Source organism: Amphiura filiformis, chromosome 6 (assembly GCF_039555335.1).
Source record: "Amphiura filiformis chromosome 6, Afil_fr2py, whole genome shotgun sequence".
Classification (NCBI taxonomy): domain Eukaryota; kingdom Metazoa; phylum Echinodermata; class Ophiuroidea; order Amphilepidida; family Amphiuridae; genus Amphiura; species Amphiura filiformis.
Window position 1 is genome coordinate 44,677,865 of NC_092633.1, and position 6,000 is coordinate 44,683,864.

Consider the following 6,000-nt stretch of genomic DNA (forward strand, 5'->3'; position numbering starts at 1 on the left):
AATGATTACAATTTATAGTTTTATAAACTTTTATGACATACATCTACAAACACGGTGGATATTTTACTGCGTTTTGATTTGGCAGTCTTGGCCATACTCACTCGATATTGATGGGTACAATCATTTTGATACACCCTGTAGGTGAAACAGATACAAAGTTTGGCACGCGACTTGAAGAGCACAGAAGTGAGGCAGAGAAAGTGAGCAAAAAAAAAAACCAAAACACCAGAGCAGACAGAAAGGAATCGCTAGCAACAACGCACAGGTCAGCCATAAACATGATAAATGACCATGTCGTCGACAAGAATCACGTCTTTGGTTGGGGCCGAAGCGGAGGTCATCGGCACGGAGCAAAATAGATACATTCGCTGGATAAAGGAGGCTATAAAAATAAGAAAGGGGGCACCACCATGAATAGAGAAGAAGGACAATACCAACTATCTCACATACTTGATGAGTTTCTGAAACAGGGATATAAAAATCCCTCTCGCAACTCCAAGATCAATGCTGGAACTACTTCTAGCGTCGCTTGCTAACAGCAGTCACTACCCATCAAGACCAGTGTTGATAAGATAAAAGGTGTTACACGGAAAAACAGTGGCATGATCGACGGGAATTATAAAAAATAAACATTAATTTTCACCAGGTTCGCCGTCGCAAATAATAAAGGAGACAAGGAGAAAAAGTGATCCCGCCTGGGAATCGAACCCAGAACCTCAGGTTTACGAGACCTATGCCTTAACCACTTGGCCACGGGAGCTTCATGATTAGGCTGGTTGAAATTCGAACCCATAAGCGGTCACTTAAACTTATCTCCTCCCCGCAAAGATCATGCCACTGTTTTTCCGTGTTATATTTCCTCACAGGGAGGACGGCAATTTATTTCTCGCATTTACGGCCCTAGCTACTATGGGTTATTTGTGGGGAGGAGATAAGTTTCAGTAACCGCTTATGGGTTCGAATTTCAACCAGCCTAATCATGAAGCTCCCGTGGCCAAGTGGTTAAGGCATAGGTCTCGTAAACCTGAGGTCCTGGGTTCGATTCCCAGGCGGGATCACTTTTTCTCCTTGTCTCCTTTATTATTTGCGACGGCGAACCTGGTGAAAATTAATGTTTATAAAAGGTGTTGTTGAAACGTACACACGTAAGTGAACATTCTGGATCAGATACGAAGAACTTTGTTTATCAGTTTACCATACCGATCCTGATAGATCTGTTCAATCGGACCCTATTAAATGATACTGTTCAGCACAGGTCTGTTAATATCTTAAGTAATGCACCTGTAAAGAGAGGGTCCTGTCAAGGGGGTGACACTAACTTCACGGTTGTTCTATTATCAACGCAAACCTATGACAAATCCCGCTGGTTTGCTAGTTAGAAAATGAGGCCAGTTATCGATCGGTTATAAATAATTAATTTCGATCCCTTTTAGGGTTGGCAAATAACGACGCCGTTAGTTTTGCGAACTCTGCCTGTTCAATGCGAGTAGCAAGCTTGAAAGTGCGCCAGCTATAGCAGAGCAGGGAGCAATCCGGTGATGGCGCACTAGTATTTCCCATCAGGCACCAGTGATTTGCTTTTTACAGAAAGTCTACTAATTTGATAAAGGAATAACCTTTCGCAATAGTAATGTCGAATTGGTGTCAATAATACGACGGTAGTGTATCACTTGAATTTGATACGATATTCAGCCAGCGATTTAGCGATAAAAAAACCTTTGACCACTGACCTGACTTGAAGCACGTGAGGCGCCATATTCGTTTGTTTTTATTTCCTCGTGTGATAATAAATATCATTCAAACTATAGTTGTCGGCCGTGAACGTAGTTTATTACTGGCCTAAGAAGTTTGTTTTAAAACAAGTAAATAATCATCACTCACCGTTCTATTTGATCTTGTGGATTTCCCAACACGTAATAAATTAAAACGCCACTACCGGATTGCTCTCAGGTAGTAAAGCGGTCGCACTTTCAACCTTCGCAGCTTGTTATTCACTACCGGTAGTAATATTAATTAAGTGATGTCACTGATGTGCAGCGTTTCTGGAATAGCACTTGCATCGTGCATGTATAATTTGAATGTAGCTTGCTGTATTCAATATGTGCATGCATAATACAGGAGTTTAGGCCCATCGAAAAAACAATTGAATAATTTAGGAGATTATCAGGGGCTGTGAATAATTATGAGTCATGGGGAGGGTAAAATTGGGGTGAGAGGGGTGCGATTTTGGCCTAAACGCTTTAAAAGGCTTAGGATAACCGGGGGGGGGGCGGGTACTTGGCTTATTTTTCGACGGAGATGTGCGGCCCGAGCTTCCGAACCCATAACCATTTCTAAGGGTCACGATTTTACCGAAAATAGGTAGGCCCCTACCCATATCTAAGGATTGTCAGAAAAGTAAGGACCCATATCTAAGGATTTGAGCTTGAAAATAGTAAAAGCAACATGTTTTCCGGCATGTTTTTCACACATAGCACGGAAAATCTAAAAGGGAGACCCATGTCTGAGGATTTTTCGTGGAAAACCTTATACGTGAGGATAATAGTAAAGGTCCGGAAACGCTTATGATATGCAAATTTTATTTTGAACAAAAATTCTTTAATCACTATTGACGGTTTCGCCTACCATGGTCAATAATGAGTAAAATATCGGTTTAGTTTAGAAAAAAACTTTTTTTACTGTAGGCCTACATCTACAAATCTGATGTATTTAATCATTATTTGGGATCCCAATAATTTGAATGTCCAACAGGGGGGGTGGTCACAATATTTTTGGGAGGCTGAGAGGGGGAAAGCGATTTATTTATTTATTTATTTATTTATTTATTTATTTATTTATTTATTTATTTATTTATTTATTTATTTATTTATTTATTTATTTATTTATTTATTATAATTATTAAGGCTTGTTCAAGTAACTCACCTCTAACATTTCACGCACTCACTTGCACCGGCTCAACAAATCAATCAATCAGTTAATTAATCAATCAATTCACAAACAATGAATATGAATAAATTATATGATATTCAATTTCGATCAATAGACATATCATATCAAACAATCAAACAACGAATAAATGAACTGATCGACCAAGAGCCCTTTTTTCTAAAGAGTGTGAGTGAGTGATTAAACAAAATAAATACATGCATAATTATTTACATAAATAAACAAATAAACAAATAAAGAAAGAAAGAAATAAAAAAAAAAATAAATAAATAAGAAAAATTTGAACAAATGGTATCGTAGCATTGCATTCACAAAAACAAACATTGCTGACAGGAGGACTCGAACCAACAATCTTTGCATCACCAGTCTGATGCTCTACCACTGTGCTACGAATCGTCTCGTGGTGAGGATCTAGTTTTTAGCCTATACAGTGTTCGTCTGTGACAATGCCGCCTCGTGAAAAGAATTTAAAGTTATTTTGATATCAATCTTTTTTTTTTCAATAGAGCCGTTTTGTTTAAAGATCTCAATTTTTTATTTTCTTTAGAGCAGAGACAAATATTTCCCCTTTTCTACAATTTGAGCCCAAAATAAGAATCTACTTCTTTTATTACTGATTTAATGTTACACGTCTCACATCAGATATTTAGCTGGCATAGTGGTCTTGCACTGTGCTTTTTAACCGCAGCATTTGATTAGACGAATGTCCCGTTTTAAAAGTGACAAACTGGCCTATTCAAAAGTCCACGGACTAGACATTTGGTTTGAGAGTGGTAAACAATTTATTGGGTTATATTGTAATTGCAAACAAGTAACATGGAAAAATGACTTTTTTGGAAATTTTGTTATGAATATGAGGCTGACGATATTCTAGTATATGGATTGTTCAGGACGGTTATGTTGATATCTTTAGTAATGTACCACTGGTAAAGAGAGTGTCCTATTCTATTATACGATACTGTTCAGCACGAGGTCCGTTGACATCTTCAGTAATGCACCACTAGTTAAGAGAGGGCACTATTCTATTATTGGGAACTGTTCAGAACAGTATACTGAATCACAACAGTATGCCTTTATTTATGTTAGAAAAATAATTGTTAAAAACGAATCACATAGTTTTATTTAAAACAAACTCATATTGACCATAAAAACGAATAAAAACAGCCGGCTCTCAACACGGGATATTCAAAATTCCCGCTCTGAAATTGTCCAGGACATTGACGTCGTGGTTATTTGTGCTCAATTGTCGTTAGCCATCACTGTATACTGGGACGTCATTGCCCCAGACAATTTCGATCACCGGGAATTTTGAATATCGCGTGTTAAGAGACGGTTGTTTTTGTCGTCTTGGGCAGCTTCATTTTTAAGAACAAGAACCCAATTGGGCCAAATTTTGTACCCTGGGGTACACCACCATGAATAGCTCTTTACTCTGAAAGCGCACTGTTGTATCAGACAACACTGTTGACGGTTGTGTGGGAAATCGCAAATCCAAGGAACAATGGATGTATAGATTCCAATATCGATGATCTTACCAATAAGAAGCGTGTGGTCAACGAGGTCAAACGCCTTCGAGAAGTCCGAAAGTACCACTGTCCCTATGTTGTGACTCCTCTCTGCTCCCTGGAAGAGAAAATGAACAAAATGAATGGACAAAAATTGAAGTGAGCGAAACAGAGTTGGTCTCAATTTGTCCATACTTGGTGGATACTGTTTAAGAATAGGAATGACAATTGCTTCCAATGCTCAGGAACATAACCTTCGAAATATGAATTAAATATCGGTAAGAGGCCCCGGCACACCGACATCGCCCGGTTAATAATGACATTATTCAACCAGAGACACTGAAATGAATATACGGGAACGGGATCGATACACGTAAATGTGCTATGCACGATTGATATTCAGACGATAAATCTTTGGATACCGGGGTGGAAAATGATGAATATCTCCCGTAAATGATTTCGTATAAAGAAACCAGATGTGGTTCCTTGCACTTGAATATATATTTTGAACAGATATGATAGTCGTTAGTTTGCGCTTTGAGAGAGTAGCTTGCGTCTTGAGCTGAAAAAGTGACCAAAATTCAAGATTTTAAATAGCGCAGCGTAGACCCTCGTGGAGGTAGTCTCGGGCCAGACTGTATGTAGCTATCACGAACATACAGGATCGACGAGTGTCAGACCGACTGACACACACTGGCTGTGTAGGAGACTATAGACGAATCCAAATCCACGCACTCCTACACCTGACTAGCAGCCTTTAGTTGGGTAGCCGTCGGCTACAATGCACCCAAAATGTGAAATGATTCGCCCTTGGCGGAAATTTTAAACTGCATTCCATCACCCGTTTTATACCTTCCGCGAAAACACAGGTAGACAAAAGAATGATTAGTTTAGGCCCTACAGTTCCCTTCGGCAAAACACACAGCTTTTACATGAGCTTACATGGTCTATTCGCTGTTGAAGTGACATAATAATCGGATTAACTACACGCGGTATCTATGCATTGAACCATATCATTCTGATCACTCACACATGTACGATAAGTATCTTTGAAAAAAGCGGTATTGTATTCAATCTATGATTGCAGACATACACAGGTGATGAGTGCTTTTATTTGCACAATGGAGCGCTCAAAACACCAGGTTGGTGCAAACGGCTACCCAAAGATGTCCGACCAAATCCTGACCATGACTTGGCTACTTGGATTCGTCTATAGTAGAGGCAGTCTATAGGCAGATGACAATGGCGAATGTATGCTCGCTGACCGTACAGAGGTCAGTCACAGGCTAATGTCATTAGCCTTAGTCGGATGTCCTTCAGCCCACTATGCATTTAAAAACTATTAAACAGGTGGTAACACAATGCCATGCGTGGCTGTGGATTCAACCTACCATGGCATTTTCTGCCATGAAGATATCGGGGCGATGACAATGTGCCCGGGGTAAGAGGCATACTTAACTCACACGCAAACTCTTTGCCTAGAACTTGATCAAGGCCGCTAGATCTAGCAGACTGCGTCTCAGCATAAACTTCCCATGGGTATAACGGA